This window comes from Mobula hypostoma, chromosome 3 (assembly GCF_963921235.1).
Source record: "Mobula hypostoma chromosome 3, sMobHyp1.1, whole genome shotgun sequence".
Lineage (NCBI taxonomy): Eukaryota > Metazoa > Chordata > Chondrichthyes > Myliobatiformes > Myliobatidae > Mobula > Mobula hypostoma.
This window is the reverse complement of record NC_086099.1, coordinates 125,373,072-125,400,956: the sequence shown is the minus strand read 5'-3', so window position 1 is coordinate 125,400,956 and position 27,885 is coordinate 125,373,072.

The following is a 27,885-nucleotide window of genomic DNA, read 5'->3' as shown; positions in this document are numbered from 1 at the left end:
CTGACCATCCCCAGAAAGGAAAGGACCTCTTTCTTTGTTTTAGGTGGAGCTATCCGAAGGATGGCTTGGATCCGGTCTGGTCCTGTCTCCCGAGTTCCAGCCTTCAGGGTAAACCCCAGATACTGTACTTGGGGCTGACAAAATCGTCACTTAGTTCTGGACACTCTGTGACCCTGGGCGGCTAAGAACTGAAGCAGAGCCAATGAGTCTTTCACACAGTCTGTCAGGGCAGGTGACGCCACTGAAACGCGTCGGCGTATTGTATCAATATAGAATTTCCCTCCATGTGGCTCTCATCCAAGTCATGTTTAATAGCTGCGGCGTACACGGCTGGACTTTCAGTATATCCCTGGGGCAGGTATACTGCTGCCCCTTGTAAGTGAAGGCAAACAGATACCGGCAGTCCGGGTGGAGGGGAATAGAAAAGAAGGCGGAACACAAGTCGACAACAGTGTAGACAGTAGCATCAGATGGAATAGATGAAAGAACCATGTTAATGTCAGGTACCGCCGGAGCTATGGGAATTACAATATTGTTTACAGCTCGTAGATCTTGCACAAAGCACCACTCATTAGGCCGTCCAACCTTGGGTATAGGCAGCATCGGTGTGTTACAGGGGCTGACAGTAGATCTGAGAGCCCCTTGTTGTAGCAGACAGTCTATGACAGGGGCAATACCTTCTTCTGCCTCGGGGGCCAATCGGTTTTGTCTGACACGTGGTAATACAGTATCTTTTTTAGCCTGACACAGTGGTCTTTTGCAGTGAGCACTTGGCCTACGTGTGTTTTGTGAAGGGCCCACAGGTCTGCATTTACTGTTTCCAATGCTAAAGGGCCTGTAGAACCTGGTGGCTCAGGCAGTTGGTGTCGTTGGAACTCGGGGTCTTCCAACTGACGGGAAATTCCCAGCAGATATACTCTTCCTTCTTCAGGTCCGTACCACTCGAAATCCCCAATACGGTCGATAATAGGGGAAGATTGTAACTGCTTGATCATAGGGCCCATCTGTTTTGCCTGATGGGGGGTGGGTGGCGCATGGCAAGGGTCAAATGAGGTACTGAGTCAAGGTGGAACAGGGATTTTTGCTCTGCAGAGAGGCGTACCGGGATACCCAATCCTTCCTTCCCAAAGTAGAGATAAGGTTGTGGGTGTATTTTAGTTTCCTGGCCCTCATGAGTGAGCGTCTTTTTCTGATGTTCAGGGTTATCTTCCCTTGTATACCACACCGTACAGTGCAAGCTGGAGTGATACCGTACCACTTGCAATAGGCCCCGCAAAGCTTCAGTGTGAGCCGATGGTGTCAGTCTGTCAAGTTGTTGCCTTAAGGTTGATTTATACTTGTGTGTGCTAGCTTATGTTGTAGCCTACGCAAGTGGGCTACAGCGTCGTGAGCATTTATACTTGTGCGTTGGTATGTTTGCATCGCTCTGCAATTCACCGCCAAAACGCTAGTTGGCGGTGGGGTTTCCATGCCACTGTGTTGAAACTCAACACAAAAAACTCAAACTTCAAACAACGGCAACTGAAACTGAAGGAGAGTGAATTTTCTGTGTTTGTCTGGCCACTGAGAGACATGGACGAGGAAATGCATTTCAAATATTTTCGGATGTCGGCAGGTAGATTTGACAATTCAGTTCATCATCTCTAACCATTTATTTCACATCAGTGTACACACAGTATACTCAGAGACTGGCAATCACCATTCGAGTTTTAGCTTCAGGTGGAAGTCCACAGGCTATAGCAGCTAGCTACAAACTGGCGTCAAGCACAGGGTCCTCCGTAATTTCAGAGGTCTGTAAAGTTTTATGAAAAGCATTGCAGCCAGAGTTCCTTCCCTGCCCTTCAGTCGTCCAATGGGAAGCTATTGCAGCGTAGGAGGAAATGCGATACTACCAAGTGGACCAATCACAGTTGTTGTGGTCTGCGTTGCAGCGACGTGTATTTACATTTTGGGAGAGGTGCGTGTTAGGCTACGGTGTAGGGTTCGGCGTAGGGTACGCGGCTACGCCATACCTACGGCGTACGTTTGACGCGCACGTATAAATCAGCCTTTAGGCGGCACATCTTAACAGTATAGGGGTTGCCCCTGAGCTGCCAGCAGTATAATATTGCCTCAGATTTAGCTTCAGAGGTAAGGAGCATGGACGTTAACTGGTGTGTCCGTGGTGAGGGAACGTCCATACACATGCCCTGAGGGGTGCAGTAAATAGTGGCTCCCAGATTGCAGGGAGCCCGGCGTCCCAACAGGGGCAAGGATACTATCACAGCTTCTTCTGTACGATTGTCTCCCAGAGACAAAGTGACCTTCTTTGATAGGGGCTCTGACAGGGAATGCCAGCTACTCCCACGGTTACTACCCTGTTTTGGATTGGGGGTAGTCCCAGAGAGGGGGGTACAGAGGACAGGGTAGTGCCACTGTCCACCAAGGCTCGCAAATGAGTGTCTCCTATTCTCAGGGTTACAATGGGTTGCTTTTTGGAGTCTTGGGAAAGTGATATAACCGCTGCCTGCACCACCCCTGGGCCTCCCCTGGGTCGCCCTATTCTGACAGAAAAGGGTGATTGTAAGTAAAGGAGGGACCTTCCCTTTCACTTGCCTCGGCGGGCTGCGTAGGTTCTCTGTAAGGGATGCTTCAACAGTCCCTAGCCCAGTGTCACTTCTTCTTTCAACAGAAATCCCGGGACTTATCCCTTCTGTCCCCTTCTCCTTTCTCTTTCATTTCCATCTCCCCAGTCCTGCCTATAGAACTGTGTTTTATGTGCCTTAGAGCCATCTCATGGCCCAACAAAAAGTCCCTCCCTATCCCTGTTTACCAGTGTGGTAACTATCTCAGGCCAGGACATAGTCTGCCAGTTCAAATTTCGCATTTTAAAAGTCTGAGCCTGCTGTGGTAGCATGCAGTTGAGGAGAGCCTGAACGGCCAGTGGTCCGTTTCCTTCCAACGGGACCCCGGCATACTTCTCCCAAGTGTTTCTGAATCAGACTATAAAATCAGGGGCTTAAAGCCGAGTTCTTGAGACGCTGCCTGAGTACACAGACTTTTCTCATTATACAGACATAGTGTCTGTTATCAAAAGCTTCCAAGCATGTTTGTGAAATACAGCACGCAAGCAGATAATTCCTTTGCTCAATAATCATGTCTTAGCACAGTACAGAAAAGGGTATAATTAGGTTACTATTTCCTTATCCATTCGAAGGCTACCTCTGCCTGCGGCCTTGAGGTAAGAACAATTATATAGTACAACTGAAGAAGAAACAGACCATCATGTGATTATGCTTTGATTACTCCTGTTCAGGCTAGTTTAGTCGTTTAGCAATCCTCCAGGAACAGTTCCAGGCTGCTGTAAAAAAGCTCTTTAACCACTTAGTATCTAGCTAATAACAAAATTTCTTTCACAGAGAGGGTGGAAAAACGAGGGCTGAGAGAGAGTGAGAGAAAGCGAAATAGTGAGGGGAGAGAGAAGGTGGAGATATGGGGTAGAGAGGGTAGAGGGGGGAGATGGGGATAAAGAGGGAGAGAGGGGGAGAGATAGGCAGTTGAGAGGGTGGTAGAAAGAGGATGGGAGGGAGGGAGAAGAGAGAGGAGGGGAGAATGAGGAGCAGAGGGGAGGGGCAGAAGGGAGAGAATAGATTATGAGGACACTCAGTCCTCGTTTATTGTCATTTAGTAATGCATGCATTAAGAAATGATACAATGTTCCTCCAGTATGATATCACAGAAACACAGGACAGACCAAGACTAAAACTGATAAAAACCACATAATTATAACATATAGTTACAACAGTGTAAAGCAACACTGTAATTTGATGAAGAGCAGACCATGGGCATGGTTAAAAAAAAAAGTCTCAAAGTCCCGACAGCCCCATCATCTCACGCAGACGGTAGAAGGAAGAAAAAACTCTCCCTGCCATGAACCTCCAGCGCCACAAACTTGCCGATGCAGCACCCTGGAAGCACCCGACCACAGCCGACTCTGAGTCCGTCTGAAAACTTCGAGCCTTCCAAGCAACAGGCAAAGCTGAGGATTCGAGGCCTTCCCTTCTGGAGATTCTGGATCACACAGTAGCAGCAGCAGCAAAAAAAGCATTTCAGAAATTTCACCAGATGTTCCTCTGTGCTTCTCACGTCCGTCTCCATCAAATCAGGATTGGGCACGGCATCCTACTTGACAGATAAGATATTCATTCCGGAGTGGCCGCTGCACGCTGCGTCGCACTGCCATCTTCTCTTCTCATTGGAAGAGAAGGAGGAGGAAGAGAGGGAGAGGAGGAGGGGTCCTCTCATTGGAGGAGGAGGAAGAGAGAGAGGGGAGAGGAGTCATAAGGGAGAGAATGGTGAGGGGCAGAGGAAGGAGAGAGATGAGGAGGTGAAGAGGAGGAGAGGAAAGGGACAGACTTGAGGAAGAGAGGGAGGGAGAGAGAGAGGAGAGAGAGGAGCAGAGGGGGAGAGAGGGGAGATGGGGCGAGTGTGTGGGGAGAGAGTGCTGGAGAGAGAGAGGGAGAGAGAAAGAGGAGATAGAGAGGAGGAGAGACAGGAAGAAAGATGGGTAGAAGAGGGTAGAGACTAGATGAGAAAGGGGAAAGAGGGATGGAGGATAGAGAGAAGGGGAAGGAGAGAGGGTGGGGGAGAGCAGCAAAATGAAGGTTGTGAGGAGGGGATACAGAGGGGGTTGGGTTGAGATGGGTAGAGAGAGGGAGAGAGAATGGGATAGAGAGGAGGAGGGAGGGAGCGGGGGGAAGGGAAGAAACAGATGGGGAGAAAGTGAGGAAGGACAGAGAGGGGAGGGAGAGGGGAGAGAGAAGGGAAAAGTGGGCAAAAGGAAGGGAGAGATGGGGAGGCGGGTAAAAGACAGTGGGACAGATGGGGAAAATAGAGAGGGTGAGGTAGGGTTGGAGGACAGAGTGAATAGGGAGAGAAAGAGGGGGCAAGGGGTGTAGAGTTGGGGTGAGAGAGGAGAAGGTGGAGAGAGTGAGGGAGAGAGAAAGGAGAGAGAAGGGGAGAGGCAGTAGTGAGAGGGCAGAGGGGGTGGAGAGGTGGGGAGAGCGGTGTGAGAGAAGGGGGCAGAGAGGGGAAGGCATGAGTGAGGGGGAGAGAGGGAAAAAGAGAGGGGAGGGATGATGGGGAAGAGGGAGAGGAGAGAGAGGAGAAGAGGGAGGGGAGAGAAAGGGGATGAAGGAGTGGTGAGAGAGGGAGTAAAGGAGATGGAGGGAGAGATGAGGTTAAGGAATGTGGTAGAGAAAGGGGTCTAGAGCAGGGGCAGGGGAAGGGAGAGGGAGAAAGGAGAGAGAAAGAAGATAGAGAGGGGGCAGAGAGCAAGAGGGCAAAAAAGGGGAGAGGGAAGTGTGGAAGAGAGGGGAGAGAGGGGGTAGAGAGGAATGGCAGAGTGGGGAGAGGGAGTGTAGAGATGGGGGAGAAGGATGGAGAGAGTGTGGGAGCATGGGGAGAGGGTGAGAGGGAGGGAAGGGGGAGTGTGGGATAGAGCATGGAGGAGAGGGGTGAGAGAAGGGTGGAGGAGAGAGTGATAGGTGAAGAGAAAGGGTGGAGGAGGGGAGAGAGAAGGGATGGGAGCAGAAAATTGGGGAGAGAGGGTGGAGAAATGGGACAGAGGTGGAGAGAGAGGTATAAAAAGGGAGGAGACAGAGGGAGACAGGGAGAGATAGAGGGGAGAGGGTGTAGAGACGGAGGGAGAGAATTGAGGGAGAGGGATGGAGATGGGGGATGCAGAAAGTGGGAGAGGGGGAAGAGAGGGAAGAGAATGGGGATGGAGAAGTGGTAGAGAGTTGGGAGGACGGGGAGGGGTAGAAAGGGGGAGAGGAGGGAGGGGGAAAGGGGATAGAGAGAGGGAGCAAGGGGGAGAGAAAGATAAGAGAGAGGGCAAAAGAGGGGAGAGAGTAAGAGAGGGGGGAGAAGGAGTAGAGTGGAATGACAGGGGAGAGATGGGGGAAAGAGATGGGAGAAAGACAGTTGGAGAGAGCATGGGAGGGTGGGGAGAGTAGGTGAGGGGGGGAGAGTGGAAGAGATAGAGGGAAGAGTGGGGAACAGAGCAGGGAAGAGAGAGGGGAGAGAAAGGTGGAGGAGAGAGTGATGGGGAAGAGAGAGGGGAGAGAGGAGGTGGGGGCGAAAAAATTGGGGAGGGGGAGAGACAGCTGGAGAGGGAGGGGGAGAGGAGTGTAAAAAGAGAGGAGTGGGTGGGAGGGATACGGGGGAGAGATAGAGGGGAGAGGGTGTAGAGGGAGGGAAACAGCTGGGGACAGGGGTGGAGACATTGGGGAGAGAGGAAGGAGAAATGGGGTGAAGAGAGGGGGAGAGAGGGGAGAGAGGAGAGAACAGGAGGAGGGAGGGGGAGGTGGAGAGTTGGGGGCACGGGGAGAGAGGGGGAGGAAGGCAGGAGGGAGGGGAAGAGAGAGGGAGAGAGAGATGGGGAGAGGGGAGCCACAGAAAGTCGGAGGGAGATAGAAGTGGAGAGGGGGCAAGAGCAGGAGAGAGGAAAGGGATGGGGGAGAGAGGGGAAGAGGCAGGGGAGAGAGAGGGGAAGGGCAGAGTGGAAGGTAAAAGAGTTTTTGGGGGAAAGGGGAAAGGGGAGGGGAGGGGGAGACAGGGGGAGAGGGGAGAAGGGGGGAAGAAGTGGTGTGGGGAGCCGGGAAAAGTGGGGAGAGGGGAGAGATAGGAGAGTGCAGGAGAGAAGAAAGGGGAGAGAGAGGGACACAGTGGGGAAGAGAGGGTGGAAAAGACAGTGAAAGGGGAAGAGAGGGAGATGGAGAGATAGGTGGGAGGTAGGGGATGGGTTAGGGTAGAGAGAGGGGAGAGGAAAAGAGGGGAGATGCAGAGAGAGGGGGAGAGGGAAGTAGGGGCTGGAGAGAGGAAAGGAAGGGGAGATGTGGAGGGGGAGGGGGGGCAGTGAGTGGAGAGAGGAGGGAAGAGGGGAGGGATGAGGAGGAGGAGAGAGGGGGTGAAGGAGAGAGTGAAGGGGAAGAGAAAGGGAGGGGGAAATAGTGAGAGATGTAGAGGGGGAGAGAGAGAAACAGAGTGGGCAGAGGGAGGACGGGGAAGGAGGGGAGGCAGGCTAGGGAGAGGGAGGGAGGGGAGAGAGAAGGGAGAAAGAGGGGGAGAGAGGGGTGAAGACAGAGAGAGAAGGGGAGGGTGTAGGGAAGAATGACAGTGGGGAGAGAGGGTGTAGAGATGGGGAAGGGGGTGGACAGAGCATGGGAGGATGGGGAGAGGGGGAGGGGAGGGGAGAGGGGGAGAGATAGAGGGAAGAAAGAAGAGAGAAGGATGGACGAAATAGAGATAGGAGAGAAGAGAGGGTCTGGGAGGGGGAGAGGGGGAGAATAACTAGGGAGAGAGAGAGGGAAGAGAGTGGAGAGAGGGGTATTAAGCGGGAGGAGAGGAAGGGAGCGAGTCAGAGGGAAAGAGATGGAGGAGAGAAGGTTTAGAGAGGAGGAAGCTAGTTTGGGGAGGAGGGGTGGAGAGATTGGGGAGAGGAAGGAGAGTGGGTGTGGGAAGACAGGGGCAGAGAGTTGGTAGAGAGGAGTGTGAAAGTGGGAGAGAGGAAAGAGGGAGGAAAAAGAGGGGAGAGAGGAGGGAACAGAGGGGGAGAGAGAGGGGTGGAGGAGAGAGTGAAGAAGCAGAGGAAGAGCATAAGAGAGGGGGGTCCTGATCTGGAGCTACACGCTGACTATGGTTCTTTGCAGAATGGGACCTGCTCTCACGTTTCAGGAATGGCTGCTGTTTGGCACGCCAAGGGCTCAGCCTTAGAGCTTTGCTCGCCTTCGGAAAACCGAGACCTCATGGCTCTGGAGAGGTCGGTGCCTCGGCAGGAGGTCAGTGTGTCTTTGGAAACAGAAGATCTCTGGCTGTGTGCCAGAGACCCGAGATCTTTGGGCACAGAGCTTGGAAAAAGTAACCCAACGGACTTTTAACATGGTAAACCAGTGAGCTGTTTGTTACGTCTCCCCTCTCGCAGTGAAATGGAGACATCTCTTATTAGGGAGAGAGAGCCTGTGGTATGTTGAATACCGGGTGAACAAGTAGTCTTTGGTGTACTGCAAGCCGATGTCTTTGCTGTAGCTTCGCTCACACTTGAGCGCTCGGGGGTGGGTGCCGATGTTTTTTTTGCTGATGGGGGAGGGGGGATTGTTGCTTGCTGCTGGTTACGTGCAGGAGGGAGGGGAACTGGGGGTGACTTTGGGGTTCTAATGTTTAACTGTCACTCATTCTTTGGGAGGACTCCTCTGTTTTCGTGGATGGTTGTGAAGAAAAAGCATTTCAGGATGTATATTTTATACATTTCTCTGACATTAAATTGTACCTCTGAAACCTTTGATATAGAGGGGTGGAGGAGAGAGTGAAGGGGGAAAGTGAGTGGGAGGGGAAGGGAGCAGAGAGAGGGAAGAGAGAGGAAGGAGAGAAGGGGAAAAGAGGGGTGGAGGAGAGGGAGTGGAGAGAAGGAGGTGGAGCAGAGAAAGGAGGGAAAGACTAGAGAGAGAGAGAGAGAAAGGCATATAGAGTGGAGGGAGAGAGGGGAGGGAGAAAAGGGGAAAGGGACAGGAGGGGTGGAGAGAGGGAGGGAGAAAGTTTTGGTGGAGAGATGGGGGAGAGAAGAGGATAGATGGGGTATACAGGGAGGGAGAGAGAGTGTGAGGACAGTGTGTGAGGGGACAGTTGGTTAGTTGTTTGTCCATCGTTGACGTCGATGAGGACCTCGACACCATTATGATGGTGTCGAGACTAGCACGTGATTTGGATTTAAGTGAGGGAGAGTTGCACAGCGTCAGCCTCACTCTCTCTTCCCAATTCCCATCTGGATCCAGTGGCAAGACAGAGTCTAGACGGCTGGAGATGGGACTAAGCGCAGTGGATGACCAGGACGTCTTCTGTGTCTTGTCCTGCTCTACACATTCCACGACGCTTGCAGAGACCGCCTTCTTGACCGTTGGACCTTCCATAGGTCTCATCCGCTCAATCCGCCGGAGTCTGTCTTCACATGCTGGGATAGACAACTCCCTATCTCACCGAGGGTTTGAGACCCGTCGGCTATCCTCATCTGGTTTAGCCGGCTTGTTGAAGCCGTTGCCCGGGGTGTGGCCGCTGTTGCATGCAAACAGCTACGGGGAGCCACAGGTGAGAGCTGAGTGCCAGGTGGGTACCAAAGGTGGACTAACCACCCTGAAAAGGATGCGACATGTTCCCCCACCAGAGGTGCTACCCCTCCCTGACACCCCATACCCCCCGGACAGTAAGGTGGAGAGAGAGACGCAGCAAGAAATGGGGAACAGAAATGGAGGAGAGAGGGAGAAAGAGGAATAGAGAGGGAAGAGGAAGAGAAGGAGGTGGAGAGTTGGATGGACAGGGGGAGAGAAAGGAGAGAGGGGAGAGAGCGGACAAGAGAGGGTGGAGAGAGAGGGGAAGAGGGGGGCTAGAGCAAGTGAGAGAGGGGAGAGTGAAGGAGAGAGGAGAGAGATGGGAGGGGTAGAGGGGTGGGGTGTGAGGTGGCAGAGAAAGTGGGGAGAGACGGGGCAAAGGAGGGAGAGGAAGGGGAGCCGGAAAAAATGAGGAGAGATAGTTAGAGGAGAGAGAGAGGGGGAAGAGAGGAAGAAGGTAAATGGGGGGGGAGAAGGAGGTGGGGATTTGGGGGACAGGGGAAGAGTTGGGGAGACAGGGGGTTGGAGAGGGTGGAGGGAGAGGGAGTGAGGGGAAGAGGAGGGGATATAGAGGGGTGGAGGAGAGAGTGAAGGGGAAGATAGAGGGAGGTGGAGTGGGGAGAGGGAGCGGGTGGTGGGTAGAAGGAGGGGGAGAGAGAAGGGGAGAAGGGGAGAGATCGGGAGGGGGCAGAGAGGGGTGGAGGGGAAGGAGAGAGAGAGTGAGATAGAGAGGGGGGAGAGCATGGTTGTGGGAGAAAGGGGAGAGAGGGGGTGAGGTAGGAAAGAGGTGAGGGAGAGGCATTTTGTCAGTTATTGAAGGGGAGAGAGGGGCGAGGTAGGGGAGAAAGAGAGAGGGGAGTTGGGGAAAAGGGAGAGGGAGGGGGAGCTGGAGAAAGTGGGGAGCGAGGGAGGAAAGAGGGAGGGGGAAGAGAGGAAGAAAGGGGAATAGAGGGGGTGAGAGAGGGTCAGAGAGGGGAATAGTTTGGGAGTGCAGAGAGAGGGGGAGGGGAGAGGAGGATGAGAGGGGAAGAGAGAATGGGCAGGGGTGAGAAAGGGGTGAGAGAGGGAGGAACACGAGGGGGAGAGAGAGATTGTGAGGGGAGCTGGAGAAAGTGGGGAGAGAGAGAGGGGTAGAGATAGAAGGAGAGAGGGGTAGTGAGTGGGACAGAAGAAAGAGTGAGGGGAGAGAAGTGGAAAAAGGGATGGAGAGTGAAAGGGGAAGAGAGGCGAGAGGGGGAGAGGGAGGGAAAGGGGGAGAGAAAGTGAAGTGGAGAGATATGTGGGAGGTAGGGAAGGGGTTAGTGTGGAGGGGGGTAGAAAGAGAGGGGAGAGAGACGGGAGAGAGGAAAAAGAGAGGGGAGAGGGGTAAGAGAGGGGATAGAGGAGGAGAGAGGAACGGGGACAGAGAAATGGGAGAGGGGGAAAGAAGAGGTGAGAGGGTGTTCAGAGGGAGGCATATGGAGGGAGGGGTAAAGAAGGGTGTGGAGGAGGGAGTAGAGAGGGGGAAGAAATAGTGGAGGAAAAGAGGGAAAAGAAAGGGGAGAGGGTGGGCAAGAGAGAAGGGGAGAGAGGGGAGAGGGGGCAGAGAGAGGGAGAAGAGAGAGGGGAGTTTTGTTATAACAGAAGGTCGGAAGTGGGGCTGGGGAGAGGGGGTGTGTTCAGAAAGAGGGGAAGAGAGGGAGGAGGGGGAGAGGTGGGGTGAGAGAAGGGGAGAGAGAGAGGGGGGCACAGAGGGGCGAAGAGGTTGGGATACAGAGGGGTGCAGGAAAGGGTAAAGAGTGATGGGGAGAGGGAGGGTATAAAGAGAGAGAGGTGGAGATCTAGGCAAGAGGGAGGGGAGGGTTTAGGGTACAGAAAGGGGGAGAGAGGGGAAATAGAGGGGAGAAGGGGGAGAAATGAAAAAGAGAGGGGAGAGAGGATGTGAAGAGAGGTGGGAGAGAGAGGGGTGGAGGAGAGGTGGGAGAGAGCGGGGAGAGAGAGTGGGAGAGGGAGGGTAAGGGAAGGGGGAGAGAGAGGGGGGCAGAGAAAAGGGGAGGAGGGAGAGAGGAGGCATAGTGGGCAGAGAGAGAGAGAGGAGATAGGGGATAGCGAGGGTGGTAGAGAGAGTGGGAAGGGGTAGAGAGAGGGAGAGAGGGCGGGAGAGGAAGGGGAGGGGTGAAGGGGAGAGATAGAGGGGAGTGGGTGGAAAGAGGGAGGGAGAGAGTTGGTGGAGAGATGGGGAGAGGAAGGATAGATGGGGTATAGAGGGAGGGAGAGAGGGGTGGAGAGTTTGGGAGGGGGCAGCAAGAAATGGAGGAGAGACAGAGGGAGGAAGAGGAATATAGAGGGGAGAAGGGGAAGAGGGAGGGGAGAGTTCAGGTGAGGGGTCATCAGCGTGGCCATCCCTCGAGGTCGAGGATGATGGTCTTCATTCTGTTGATCTACTTATGGACTCTCAAGTGGCTTATGAGTCCAATCTTGGCTCTGAAAGTTCTTCAGCGTTTCAGGACAGGTAGTTCCAGATGGCAGATCAGGCTTTGGTTGTTGCTGCCTCTCTTTCCATTTTCTTCTCTTTTCTTCTAATTCTGTACTTCTGTTGGCTTCGAAAGTTGCTGTTCCTTCTCAGATGATGGCTTGCCAGAGTTTCCTGTCCTTGGCATTGGTTTCCCAATTGTTGATGTTACATTTCTTCATGATGGCTTTTAAGACGTCTTTGAATCTCTTCTGTTGTCCGCCTCTTTTACGTTTGCCTTCTTTAAGCTGGGAGTAGAAGATTTGTTTCAGCAGACGTTTGTCTTTCATCCAAACAACATGACCACTCCATCCTAGTTGGTTCTTGATGACGTAGGCTTCAATGCTTGTTGTTTTGCTTCATTCAGCACACTGACGTTGGTTCTTCTATCTTCCCAGCTGATGTTTAAGATGTTTCGAAGACAGCGTTGATGGAACTTTTCAAGTGCCTTCAGATGTCGTCTGTATGTTGTCCAGGTTTCTGATGCATACAGGAACGTTGAGATTACCACTGCTTTGTACACTAACATTTTGGTGTCTGTTCGGATGTCACGATCATGAAAGACTCTTGTTCAGAGATGTCCAAAAGCTGTTCCAGCACATTTAAGATGATGTTGGATCTTGTCATTAAGGTCGACATTGGAGGGGAGGTGACTTCCAAAATATGGAAAGTGGTCCATGTTTTCCAGGGTTGTTTCGTCAAGTTGAATTGATGGTTCTATCCGATTTGTCTCAATTGGTGATGGTTGATAGATGATCTGAGTCTTGGAATTGATGGTAAGTCCAAGTTTCGTGTATGCACGGTTGAAAGCAGTCAGAATCTGTTGTAGGTGGTTTCCTGAAAGAGCTGCAACACTGTTGTCATCTGCGTATTGGAACTCGATGAAGGAACTCGTGGATGTCTTCGTTTTGAACTTGAGACTGGCAATATTGAAATGTCTGCCATCTGTTCTGTAGACAATTTTGATTCCTGGGGGTATGTCATCCTTGATAATGTGGATGATTGTCGCAATGAAGATGGTGAACAAAGTTAGGGCAATCAAGCATCCCCGTTTTACTCCTGATCTAAATTGAAAAGGCTCACAGTTACTGTTGCTGACCATGACTGTGGCAGGCGTGCCATTGTGGAGAAGTCTCAGGATTTAAATGTACTTTTCAGGGCATCCATAGGTGGATAGGACATCCCACAGGAGTTCCCTTGATACCGAGTCAAAGGCTTTGGTGAGGTCGATGAATGCCATGTACAAAGGTTGAAGTTGTTCACATTTTTCTTGTAGTTGTCGTATTGTGAAGATCATGTTGATTGCTCCACGTGATGGTCTAAAACCGGCTTGTGTCTCTGGAAGGGTCTTCTCAACCAAAGGCTTGAGCCGGTTGTTCATGATGCGGGTGAGGATCTTTCCTGCTGCTGCTAACAGGGAAATTCCACGATAGTTTCCGCATTCAGATCGATCGCCTTTCCTTTTGTAGATGGTAACGATTGCTGAGTCTCTAAAGTCTGCTGGTACGTCTGCATTTATCCAGATCTTAATGAGAAGCAGTTGATAATGAAGCGGGTTACCTCCAATTTTGTAGACCTCGGCTGGAATTCCATCGAGTCCAGCGGCCTTGTTGTTTTTCAAGGTTTTGGTGGCTTCCTTGACTTCTTCAAATGTTGGTATTTTGCTTAGGGAGTTGTCAACGGGCTGTTTTGGAATGTTGTTAATCACATTCCTGTCAAATGAGATGGTTTGATTTAGAAGATCTTCAAAGTGCTCCCTTCATCTAGAGTTGATGTCAGCATTGCTCTTCAGGATGGTTGAACCACCTTTGCTTTTGAGAGGGGCTTGACCGTAAGTGGGTGGGCCAAAAATAGCTTCAGTTGCGTTGAAAAAGCCTCGAGTGTCGTTGGCGTCTGCTAGTTGTTGGATTTCCTGAGCTTTCTTCCTCCAGCATTGGTTTTTCAGGTTTCGGGTGCTCTTCTGGACAGCAGCCTTGCATTCCTGGTAGCATTTCCTTTTGGTAGCCGATTGTTGGTCATTTTGTAAGGTAATGAAAGCTTTTCTCTTTTCGTCGATGAGTTGTTGGAGTAGTTTGTCATTACCATCGAACCAGTCCCCTGCCCCACCCACTTTTAAATCTCTTACTGGCTCTTTCTTCAGTTAGTCCTGATGAATGGTCTCGGCCTGAAACGTCGACTGTTCCTCTTCCTAGAGATGCTGCCTGGCCTGCTGCGTTCACCAGCAACTTTGATGTGTGTTGCTTGAAGCAATCCTGATGTTTTTTTCGTCTTGAACCCAGTTGTTTCTTTGCAGGAGGTGATGATAGCATTCTTCAATTGATTCCAGTGTTCTTCAACAGATGGTGGGATTTGTTGACGCAGTTGTTCTTGAAGATTTCGTTAGAACTTCCGTATAAGGCTGATTTCTTGAAGGATGTCAACATTAAATTTCTTAATAGTGTTCTGATTTTTGTGTTTCCTTTTGGGCCAAATCTTCATTCTCATAGTGGACGAGATGAGTCAATGGTCTGTCCAGCACTTGTCAACACCAGTAACGGCTCTTGTTATCAGTACATCTTGCTGGTCCGAGATCGTACGATGATGTAGTTGATGAGGTGCCAGTGTTTGGAGCGTGGATGCTGCCGGGAGATTTTATGCCTGTTTTTCTGGTGTAATCACCAGGTTCTGTTCAGCACATTTAGTGAGGAGGAGTGTTCCATTGGCGTTGAGCTTGCCAACACCTTCCTTGCTTATTATTCCAGTCTAGAGCCTATGATCTTTCCCAACTCTGGCATTGAAGTCTCCCAAGAGAATGATCTTGTCGTTGTTGGGAACAGAGGAAAGGACGTGGTCAAGTTGGGCGTAGAAGATCATCTTTACTTCATCTTCAGCATCCAGAGTTGGAGCATAGACGCTGATGATGGTGGCATGTTGGTTCTTGACAAGTTGGATTCGCAGAGTTATGAGATGTTTGTTGATTCCCAGTGGTTGCTCTGTCAGCTTCTGAAGTAGGCTGTTTCAAATGGCAAAACCTACTCCATGGATCCTCGGTTGTTCAGGATCAAGTCCTTTCCAGAAAAAGGTGTATTGACCTTGCTCTTCCTTTAGTTGCCCTTCTCCAGCTCTGCGGGTCTCACTCAGAGCAACAATGTCAAAGTTGAATTTTTGGAGTTCCCGGGCAACAAAGGCAGTCCTCCTCTCTGGTCGGTCTGGGTTTGAACTATCCATCAGAGTTCGTATATGCCAGGTTCCAAATTTCATAGTTTCACTTCTCAATGTTTTTCAACCACATAATGGTAATCCTTCTGGACGCGGCTTTCCAGACAGGATGGTTTGAAGCAGACTATTTTTAGGGCACCTTTTCTAGCCCCTTCCCTGTTCAGGGTGAGCAGAGGGGATCCTAAATAGGGCTGCTCAGATGTGAATACTGCTACCGAACAACTTTCCTGCTTCTGTCCAACAGTTGAGTGACTGAATCAAGTATTCACCGCTTTTGTGCCAGTTCTTGACCAGGAGCTTCCAGTGATCACATTGCCTGCTCCCATCGCCCTCCCCCGATCGCCGAAAGACTTGAAGCAGTGGCTCACAGAGCAAAGACGCCTGTGCGCATATCTGTTTAACGTGTACTAGATGTTGCACTCCAAGGAGTACACGATACTTCACAAATCAACCAACTGATTCCAATGGCATGGAAACCACAACGATTGGAGCTGATGGATTTGTTGCAGCTTTCATCCACCTTCACAGCCATTGAGTTCAAAGTAAATTCATCGCCTGTTCCACCGCTGAGGTCTTGGTTGGATTGTTCTTTGTCAGGGATCTCACCCTCGACCTTACCGCCATGGGTGACCCTACCAGGAGCATAGCTCCAGACGGCATCGCTCTTGGGATCACAGGACCACACAAGCTTCTCCACCACGACAAGGTGACAGTCCATGGAGAAGGGTGAGGGGTGGAGAGAGGGGAAGAGACAGGTTAGAGAGGGAGTGAGAGGGTACAAAGAGTGGGTAGGATGGGGAGAGGGAGGGGGAGAAGGGAGAGAGAGGGAGAGTGAGAGGGGACAAAGAGAGCGGGAAGAGATGGGGTAGAGAGGGTGGTAGAGGGGGCAAGAGGGGTAAGAGAGACGGAAAGAGGTGGTGAGATAGGGAAGAGAGAGAGAGAGGCATTTTGTTGTAACATTTATGGAAGGTTGGAAGAAGCATTCATTGCTGAGCAGAGGGGGAGAGGGAGAGAGGGAGAAGAGAGAGTGGTGAAGAGAGGGAGACAGATGGGGAGGTGACTGCAGGTGTAAGCTGTACTCATGCAAATCACCATCTGTGAAAGAGAGTGATATACTTCTTATGCAGGAAGACTGTGAGAATATTATCCTCTCAATATTTTGTTTGTATATTTCCAATTTTCCAATAAAAGTGGACACTGCACTTTTTGCCTGAATTAAATTGAAATTCTCACTCCACAGTTTAATATGCTCATTTTGTCATACAGATCGGCTAGGTATGCCACATCTCCATGTAGAAGTTCAGTCCTGTTTCCTAAGCTCTTGTTGACTTTGAGCAAAAATATCAAAAAAACATTTTAAGCAGCAGCCTTTTGGCAGCCAACACGCGTCAGTGTGAAGAAGCAAGTGTTCAAACTCTTCATCATTATCTTGGCATTATTTGCAAAATACTCTGTTGTTGAATGGATCAGCTTTAATTTTGTTGATAGCAGATTACAAGAATCATGCTTGAAAAATCTTGTTGGCTGAGGTTTTTGTCTGCGAGATCTTGACGACAAATTACATAATGGATTGCAAACAGACTTGGAATTTCTGTTTTCATAAATGCCACTAAACCAGCATGGTGACCTGTCATATATGGTGCTCCATCTGTGCACAAGAAAACCTGTTCCTAAATAGTATACTTTTACCATTAACATCCATTTTGATCTCATCGTAGATTGACTCTCTGTTAATATTTGTTTATAACCTTTTACAAAAGAGAATCTCTTCATAAACTTTTCCATTATTGATAAATTGTACAACATTTATCGATGTTAGTCAGCAATGCCTCATTGTCTCGCACAGTTAACTCATCCTGTTTTATCCCAAATTCTGTTTTTTGCAGCCTCGTGCATAGTTGATACTCAATGTCTTCACTCATTTCATCAATATGATGAGTTACAAAGGTATTACTCAGAGGAACTGATTTTAACATGCTAGTATCCATTTTGAGAACAGTGGTGAGCCCTTCTGATACAGAGTCATTGTTAATCTTTCAACAGTTGTATGAGATTTCCACACTCTGCTATCATTTTAGACATAGTATAAGAAGCAATGAAACCACTATCAAGGTCATTTTTAGCTTTCATGGCAAATGACTAAAGTATGTTAACACTTTTCAAATGCTTGTTCAATCTTCTGGAACTGAGTAATACCATAAGTAGCCTTTTCAGGGTGTCTTTTGTGGAAGTGTTCCTGCAATCTTGATGGTTTCGTTACTTCATTAGATGGGTTTTTCCGAAGGGCTAGACAGGTTGTGTATGGTGTATTGATAAATAAAGGCTGTGGTGTTTCCAGGAGCAAGAAATAACAAATGTCTAATACCGGATGGCATGCACTGAAGGTGAGAGGGGGTAGGATGTGAGGGGTAAGTATTTTATTCAGAGACTGGTGGACGCCTGGAATGCGCTGCCTGGTATGTTAGGAGAAGCAAATCTATTGGAGGCTTTTAAGAGACGTTTAGATAGGCACATGAATAAGAGGAAGATGGTGGGATAAGGGAGTTGTGTAGGTAAGAGGGATTAGTTTTTGGGGGATTTTTGATTCACGTTTTAGCTGGTTCATTATGGGCTGAAGGTCCTTTTCCTATGCTGTACTGTTGTATGTTGCATTATGTTTGCAAAAGACAGAAGTAATTTCTGATGTGAAATTCCCATGATTTTCATTCATTTTGGAGAGCTGTATTCATCAGTAAAAAGGGCTTCCAACAAAAAGTATGTTTAGTTTACCCAGTGCGTGAGTAGTGTAATATTCACTTGCATACAGCAGTAAACCTGCATTCTTTTTATATCAATCCATCTGGTGCGGTTATGAAGATAGGAAAAACTACAGCAGATATGTCGATTCTGCAGATGCATGCTAGGCAATCTCATTCCGTCTGTGCTATTTGCAATCATTGAGCTGACCATCTACATAACAAAATTAACTTGTGCACCAGATTTTTTTACCAAGTAAATCTAGTCATGAGATGGAACAAAGTAATATAGAGGAAGGTGTCACGAACCCCGTGACGGGTTGAAAAGGACCGGCAGAAATGGAACACACCTAGAGTCTGGTTTTCTATATATTAAGACTGTATTTATTACTGCTATAAATTAATATCATTAAACCGAATAATACAATACAGGTTATAAACTATTCAGGTTATAAACTAATATATATGTATATCCGTAAATGTGAGTGTAGATACAAAACATTAATAGTCCAGGAGGTAGATATCAGTCTTACAGTGTCAGGTAAGTTTAAGCAGTTCAGTTCACTTTGTGTTGCGTCAAGTTGAATTGATGTAGAGAGAGAGAGAGAGTTAATTGACTAGATGTTCAAGTTGGCAGCTTTAGTTGTTCTTGCTTCTGAAGTCTTCAGAGTCACTTCATGTGACCCCACACAGACACAGATGGACAGAGCCCCTTCTAGGGAACAGTCTACTAACCCACAGCACGGGTTCACCACCAGCAGACCCCCACAGGCAAGCTCTTACCCGCCCTGGTAATCACGGGTCGAAATTACTCGGTCCGTCGCCTCCACCCTCGCGGTGGTCTTAAACTCCACCAGTGGTTTCTCGGGTAGCTTCCACAGTTCTCTCGTGTTGTGTCTCCTCTGCTGTTATCAGACAAAAGGATCAACTTTTATAATCCATCCGAAATTCCAGCTGTCTGTTAGCTCAACCACTCTGAGCTGTTACCATGGTGACTTCCCAGCTCGCGCCGTACTCTCACTCTCTCTTTTAATTGCCTCCTTGTTCATTAGACTGCTGAACTTTCTAGCAGTTTCTCACCTGCGTGACAAAGGCAAAAAGACACTTAGAATCTCTATGTATAAAGGCAAAACTTGGTGTACTGCAGGCACAAGTAGTCGTAGATGATGACAGCACAGGCTCCAAGTGAAGAGAACTGTGCTCGACGTGGGCAGGGATTAAAATTTAACATTCATGGATACATGGCGTTTAGAAAAGATTGGGAAGGGGAAAAAATTGCAAATTGGCAAGTAACACATTGACAATAAAATTTCAAAGAGATAGCTCAATTGTGTAAATGGGTATGAAGAAAAAAATATTAGAAGAGGAGAGAGAGAAGGGAAAAAGAGGGGAGTGGAATCAAGTAAGAGGAAGAGGGAGGGGCAGAGAGAGAAGGAAAGATGGGGAGAGGGACAGAGGGTGAGGGATGGGAGGAGAGGGGAGAGGGAGGGGCGAGAGAGAGAAGGAGTACTTTGAGATAGAAAGAGGGGATAGAGCGAGAGGAAGAGAGGGGGGGAGCAGGAGAGAGGGAGAGAGGATAAGGTAGGGGGAGAGGGAGAGGGGAGAAGGGGGAGAAGGTGTAGAGGAGCAGAGGCAGAGAGAGGGGAAAAAGTAGATGGGAATAGGAGCAGGGCAAGATGGAGAACTGGAGGGAAGAAAAAGGGAGGGGAAGAGTGGCAGGGGAGAGGGGGAGGGGAGGGTAAGGGCAAAAGTGGGAGAGATAGAGAGGGAGAGGGGAAGAGAGAGCGGGGAAGAGGGAAAGGGAGGGGATAGACAGAGGGGATTGAGAGTGGTGGAGAGAGAGGGGTTGAGGGAGAAGAGAGGCACAGAGGGAGTAGGAGAGGGGGTTGGAGAAAAGGAGAGGAAAGGGGGATAGAGAGAGGAAGAGGGGGAGAGGAGGAAGGAGGCTGAAGGGGAGATAGACCAAATCTGAAAGGGTGTTTCATGTGGCTAAGCACAGATAGAAGTAGGGGATAAAGTAGAAGAGGCTACACCTGGTGATATACCAGACTGTGGTTGAAGCCGCTGGGAAGTGGGCGAGGATGTGATTCTTCCTGATTGAGATTGGGGATCAACTGTTCCTTCAGTCTCTTGGGGTTATTCTGCACTGAAATGAGCCTTCAGCATCCGTGTTCATCCTGACCAGCGGCACTTGTTCTGTCAGTTATCTCTTGACTGTGAACTTCAGGAAAGGGAAGTCAGAATGCACACCAATCCTCAGTAAGGGGCCAGCAATGGAAACATCGAGAAGCTTCAAACTCTGGGTTTCAGTATCTCAGAGCGTCTATCCTGGGTCCAACAAATCTCACTCCTGCGTTTCTCTTTGTATCGTTGTAAGGGTTAATATGTTATTGTGGCATGACAAGCAAGGGAGAGAAAACTGCTTCGGTCGTGTGACTTCAGCAGCCACTTTCCTAAAAGAAAGGTGATTCTGCCAGCAGTAGACAAGACAAAAGTAGATAAGGGAAGTTGTGCTTCCTTTTCCAGTTGGAAGCCTGGAGCCACAGCAGTGGCAATGTGACTGGGCAGCCTGTCTCAGCAATGACCAAAACTAGACTTCAAAGCATTGAATAAACTATGCTGTGCTGTGGCAATTGGTTACCAAGTGCCTGCTTCACCGGAAAGGGTCAGGTGTGGAATGAGGAAATGCCATGAGAAGGGGAGTAGTGAGTGCACAGCAAAAAAAATGGACCAAGATTTGCGGGGGGGGGGTCATTTTGGAATGTATTTGGAAGGGAAGATGAAAGGAAGATCTATCTAGTGGTGAATTGTAGTGATAAAAAGCAAGTACCAGCTTCAAAATGCTTCCACTAAATATCTACAATGTATTGCACGACCACACAAAGCTTTTTATTGATATTTAAAAGCAAACTTTGTGGGAAGCTAGTGCAGGGCCCTGGAAGAGGTGTTTTAAATCTCCTTACCACAGGTGAGGTGACGGGTGACTGTAAGATGTTTTTTCTTATATTTTATTTTTTTATTTGGGAAAGGTAGTCACAAGTATTCGACACAATTTTTTACATATGAAAACCTTTTCCATTTTTTAAATCTGCATATATTTATACATTCACAAGTACATGCTCCTATTTGCTCCAACCCACAGATATACTTATCCAATCCCTGAGTACTTATTTGCTTCATTTTATAAATTTTTCCCAAATCTTTTCTTTTACTTGTATTAATTCCATGTTTTCCATAAATAAAACAGAGAACATTCTCACCAAGGGAGCTTACGTAAACACTATAACTATATTGATGAGGAAATCAGTAGGAACCTTGGGAAGAGTCATCTAAAGTCTGCACGCATTGGGGTTATAAATTCAATCCATTTATTCCAAATTTGATAATTTTTTTGTTTTTGAATTCTCAGAGAGTAAGTCATCTTTTCCATTTTAAATATTTCCAAAATAATTTCCTGCTAATCTTCTAATGTAAGTGATGTTGGATTTAGCCACTTTCTGGTGATTGATTTCTTACTTGCCGCAAAAAGATTTCTTCTGCTCCAAAAACAATACATGCCCCAAATAGAGAGTCTCCAAGTTCACAGGTATCTGAGTCTTAAATACCTTAACTAATGTTCTGTGTATATCTTTCAAATATAAACTTAATTTAGGGCAATCCCAAAAAATATGAAAGTGATTTGCCTCCTTGAAGCCACACCTTCTCCAACACACCACGTTTGTGTCTTTATATTTCTCCTGGTATGGGGTCTTGAAGTATCTTATAATATTTTTCGAGCAATGTTCTCTCCAAACCAAAGAGTTAATTGAAGACTACTGAAAATTACATATTTCCCCCAAACCTCCTCTGAAAGTACCAACCCCGCTTCTTTTCCCACTTCTCTTGAATATACAATATGTTTTCATTTTTGGCATGAGAAAGGGCATTATCTAATCGGGAAATTGATTTTTTTTAGATTAGATTAGATTATGAGAACACGCAGTCCTCTTTTATTGTCTTTTTTAGTACTGCATGCATTAAGAAATGATACAGCGTTCCTCCAGAATGATAACACAGAAACACAAGACAAACCAAGACTGAAAAACTGACAGAAACCACATAATTATAGTATATAGTTACAACTGTAATTTGATAAAGAACAGACCATAGGCATGGTAAAAAAAAAAGTCTCAAAGTGTCTTGAAAGTCCCATCATCTCACGCAGACGGTAGAAGGAAGAAAAACTCTCCCTGCCATGAGCTTCCAGCGCCGCAAACTTGCCGATGCAGCACCCTGGAAGCACTTGGCCACCGCCGACTCTTGAGTATTTACTTGGTATTAAGCTGTAAGCCAATTTAAGAATCTTGAAAAATTCTAATTCTGCTGTTGATAAGTCTGTGTGTCTACATGTCTGGTTAAAGTAGTGTCGTACTTGAAGGTACCTAAAAAATTCACTGTGTTCTAAGCCATATTTATCCTGCAGGGATTGAAAACTTTGTAATGCACCCTTATGTGTGAATGAAAGGTAGGTTGTAAGACCTTTCTTTATCCATGGTTCAAATTTTTTATCTCCTCTGCTGAGAAGGAATTCGGTATCATAAGCACACCATATGAAAAGTTTTAACATGTTGTCGATTCCACATGAACTAACCACTTTCTACCATACTTTTAGTGTGAGATTTATCCAGCTGTTTTTAATCTTTTCCAATTGTGCCATCAATCATTTGTCCACAATTGAGGCCTGTGGAGGAAAACTGTCAATCAATCCAAATTCTATTTCCTTCCATCTAGCCTTGTATTCCCCATTACACCAATATAACAGAGGGGTTATCTGTGAAGCATAAAAATATTTTCTCAAACAAGGAAGTGCTATACCTCCTCCTTCCTTTCCTAACTGTGAAGTGTTAAATCGATTTCTAGATTTCTTTCCTTGCCAGATAAAGTGGGAAATCCATTTGTCCCATTCCCTAAATTGATTATTGTCTACCTCCACAGGTAAAGTCCAGAAAAAGTAACATAACTGAGGGAGAATATTCATTTTTATAGCACTTATCTTGAACTTAGACTTTAAAAAGCGATAAGATACCATCTATCTATATCTGCTTTTATCACTGAAATTAATGGCCCATAATTTACCCATGGAGATGTACTTGGTGGCAGGATCCATTTCCATTGAAATGGCGGAAGTTCTGGAGAATTATCTGATGCGTTCTCTATTGTTGACTGCAAGTGGGAACGAGGTGGGGTGAGGGGTATCTGGTTGGGAAAAGGGAAAGGGAGAGGGAGGCGGTGGGAACCACCAGAGAGACATTCTGTAATGATCAATAAACCAATTGTTTGGAATTGAGTGACCTTGCCTGGTGTCTCAGGACTTGGTGTGTCTGCACCCGCACCACCCCCGCCCCTGGCATTCCTTCTCCACTAGCTGTCCCACACACCTCCCACAGCGCCACCCTCACCATTCCCAACATCCTTTGCTCCTGCCAGATTTACACTCACTCTTTGCTTCCTGTTGACAAATACAGTATTGTGCAAAAGTCTTACGCACCCTAGCTATATACTGTATCTGTGCCTAAAACTGTCATACAGTACTGTACCATCAATTGGTACCACACATAATGTAAGTATATAGCCGGTCATCATAGCAACTGCATCGCTTGCCATGTACAGTCACTATTGTACACGTCATTATCATCATCCCAGTCTGCTGTATTTCCAGTTGCCTGTTTATTGTGCATTTCAGTCACCATTACATGTGGTAATGTAAGCATTCTGAGATATGCCAGCTTCAATCCCCTTTGTACATTTCATCTCCAATCAACGTAGAATAATACTGTCAGCGCACGAACGTTATCCCAGTGATATAAACACGTGTCAGATCCATTCACCGGCACACCTCCAATACCTTCCACTATGATGATGAAAAATACCATCTCCTTTCAGAATTGTTCAACAAACTCTACATATGCCAATTTCAGCTAATACAATCATCATCATGACACAAGTTATTTCCATTTACCAGTGTAGCTGGCATTGCCAGTCACTGTAACAACTGATATATATATTTAGTTATTGTTTGGCTTTGTTAATCACGGCACCCTCACCAGGCACCTTTATGTATGATGACAATGCAATACACAACAGCACTTTATATCTCCATTCACCATCAGACCTGTGACCCTTTAATCAATCACTGTCTGACCTGATAATTATAATTGCCATTCAGAAAATCATCTCTAATTTTATTGAATTAATTGTTCTGACAATGTGTGGAAGTTGCAGTAAAGACAACAATAGCCTGGGGCAGTTACAGGCAAGTGTGAACACTGGAGACACCACTGCTTCATTACAGAGGAGATCGACTGTGACAGTATGTACTCAAGCCAGACAAATGAGGGTTCTGTAGTGAGCCTTTTCCAGAAAGATCTGCCTAAAACATTCCGTCCCCTTACACGTTTAAGGGGTGCTGGGAACAGATGAGGTAGGAATAATAGAAGGATGTGAAACTTACCCAACAACGAAGGCCCAATTATCTTTACTGACTTCAAAATGTCATCACCTGTCTGCTTGAAGTTTCGATTGACTTTATCACCTCTATTGTGAATGGCTATTGATCTTACAAGTAAAGAATTCAAACATATACAATTTACAGTCATCCATATCCAATAAGCCTATTCTGTATAAAAATAGCAGTGTTTTGTTCGGACTTCAGAACTGTGTGGGTGACAGGGGCCATACTTCTCTCCTTGTAAAATAAAAATATATGTTTGAGTCATAAGAGTGTGTCTGTTCTGGGCCCAGTCTCTTTATTTTATTATCGGTGATGACAGTTACTTCGACATGCATCTAAACCGTGCTTAATTCCAAAGCTGATCTACATCTCCCACTTCTACCTTCAGTGGAATAACATTGAAAGATATCTCCAGTTCAGAGCAAAACAACCCTTGGTCTTTGTATTACACTGTAGTGCCTGTCATTGTTACATAGAATACACAGAAAAATGAGTTCACTAGCCAATCCTTTATTCCTACCACATAGTACTTTCTCTTTTGTGTGAGCTGAATGGTTTCATCGGTGTGGTATCAAAAAGTTCTTTCTGTGAATTATGCATAAATCATTAAGCAAAAAAAAACAAGCAGTACATTTGGAATATTATTGTTTTATTATTGTTGGAAATGTAATTATAAGCTGTCAAGTTACCAATAAACCTTAAACTGTTCTTCATAGCATAAGAAGTTAAAATATATTACTTTTCAAGCGCTGAGTTGATAGAAAATGGAATGAATTTTTGGCTTTAGCCACCGCAGTCATGTTAGTACATTACATTAAAGAAAGAAACGAGAAACAATAACAAAAAGATTAAAGATGATATGAAAGGTGGGGTGATTGGATGAAATTATCGGTAGCACTGGTAAAGTGGTTTCACTATGCTGAGATTTGTAACCGTCACTAACTGCAAGAGCTTTAACAGAGGTTAACTTAAGCATCTCTGATATCTATTTTGAGAATTGCTTTCTTCTCGTTAGACATTGTGGCTGAAACAGATATGTCACGTGTTGTGATGTTCAGAGACGGGTTACCCTTTCCCAGCGATGTCTTTGTGAAGGAAGCCGATTCCGTTAGCTCATAGCACATCTTGTTATATAAGTTGTTGTCAGTCGGAGTGGGTATGTCAGGGACATACAGAGCATACTCAATGCTATATTCGTTGTAGTCGTAAGGGTTGGAAACCAGCAGGGAGATCTGGGTGTTACGAAAACGGTAAGTTAGCACCCGACAGCACCGCAGGCTGTGTATGGAGTCTTAATAAAGACGCACACTCCTTTCTCTCCCTGGTTAATGGAGCAGGTAGGTGACGTGTGTACTTTGCCGCTGTGAATGTAGATCCTGCAAGAGACAAATCTTGTGAGGCGCACCATTTCTAATCATTCTTTAGATGTCACATCGCTTCGTCATTTATATGTAGAAAAATCACCATCTTCACATATCTGACATAAAGGCACGCAAGCTAAAATACCTTGTATTTACAAGTGGGAGTACCCTCAATAAAGTGAAAAATTCCAAAGCAGTTCTGAAATGAAGCTGGACAGATTGCCACACGGGATGGAAATTCCCTTTAATCTTCCTTGGACAAAGAATGATAGCTCTAGATTTAATCACAATAATGCCTCAAACGTATTTAATTGAATAAAATAAAATACTTTGAACCTCTCTATTACAAAACAAAGAAAGAATTACACAGACGTTTACTTACTCAGGACTAGTTAAAGTTTTGCTCGAGCTTTTGTTGCTGATTTCAATCCCTACACATCTGGTGGAGTTAACGGATTTAATTATTTCTTTAATTGACTTTGACATTGTGTAAAATCTGGAAAAGCATAGATAATCATCGTAAAGAAATAGATTTTTTTCAGAAATATATAAACACCATTCCACTCACAAACACAAGGAACTCTGAAGATGCTGGAAATTCAAGCAACACACACAAAATGCTGACAAGTGGTCCCGGCCCGAAATGTCAGCTGTACCTCTTCCTATAGATGCTGCCTGGCCTGCTGTGTTCCACCAGCATTTTGTGTGTAAATTAATTTACTCGCCATGTTTTGCACCGATAAACAATTCAATTTTGGGATTTATACCTGACAGAATATGCTTGCTCTTTGATTCTTGGACGAGGCAAATGGAAATGTATCGGACCAGGGAAGCTCCCCTGTGCCGGTTTAAGCTTGGAAATACCAGTTTGCTATCTTCTGCTTTCAGATGAAAAATTCCAGCTCAGAATTTGCTGAACCACCCAGGAGATGACTTCTTCATACCGCTAATGTGGGGAAGGAGGTACAGAACCCTGAAGGCACCAACTCAGCAATTCAGGAACAGCTTCTTCCCCTCTGACATCTGATTTCTAAATAGACATTGAATCCATAAACACTACCTTACTACTTTTTTTGTTTCTGATATTTTCCACAACTTAATTGCACTTAAATATTTAATAGACATATATATAATGTAAGTCTGTTTTTTCTCTGTTTATTTATCATGTATTTTATTGTATTGCGGCAGCAAAGTTAACAAATTTCATGGCATATGCCTGTGATATTAAATCTGATTCTGATTCTAATTCTGAAAACACACCCATAACTAACTGCAAAGGCATACAAAGAATAGGGCCAGAGAGAGTTTAAAGTTTATTGCTAAACACATATCATAAGCGGTGAAAAAGGCGAATGGTATGCTGGCATTTATAGCGAGAGGATTCGAGTACAGGAGCAGGGAGGTACTACTGCAGTTGTACAAGGCCTTGGTGAGACCACACCTGGAGTATTGTGTGCAGTTTTGGTTCCCTAATCTGAGGAAAGACATCTTTGCCATAGAGGGAGTACAAAGAAGGTTCACCAGATTGATTCCTGGGATGGCAGGACTTTCATATGAAGAAAGACTGGATGAACTGGGCTTGTACTCGTTGGAATTTAGAAGATTGAGGGGGGGATCTGATTGAAATGTATAAGATCCTAAAGGGATTGGACAGGCTAGATGCAGGAAGATTGTTCCCGATGTTGGGGAAGTCCAGAACGAGGGGTCACAGTTTGAGGATAGAGGGGAAGCCTTTTAGGACCGAGATTAGGAAAAACTTCTTCACACAGAGAGTGGTGAATCTGTGGAATTCTCTGCCACAGGAAACTGTTGAGGCCAGTTCATTGGCTATGTTTAAGAGGGAGTTAGATATGGCCCTTGTGGCTAAGGGGGTCAGGGGGTATGGAGGGAAGGCTGGGGCGGGGTTCTGAGTTGGATGATCAGCCATGATCATAATAAATGGCGGTGCAGGCTCGAAAGGCCGAATGGCCTACTCCTGCACCTATTTTCTATGTTTCTATGTTTCTATGTAAGCCCTACTTTTGATACATGATTTTGCACAGAAATATCAGTACATGGTCTCAGATCTACTGCTTATTCTGCATTTGAAGTTGACTTCCTTCAATTTCTTATCCTTTGGTGTTCAGAAGAATCCTCAAGCCTACCTTTCTGGCTATTCCAATGTGCACAATGCTTTGATAAAGATTTTAGATACCTGTCCAAATTTCTTCTCGTTCTTTTCTTCAACTCTATGTTTGACTGATGCATGTATTATGGCAAACAATGTTTTTATGAAATTACGTGTTGGAAGTTGATAATGCTATATTATCATGTGATTTAAAGATTACAGGTAAGTGGCTGACAAAGATGACTACACACATGGGATGAAGATTCCTTGAAAGTGAGACCATAGGTTATGGCAATATTTCAGTGATGGGACAAGTGAAGTTGAGTGAAGTTATCCCCTCTGGTTCAGGAGCTTGATGGCTGA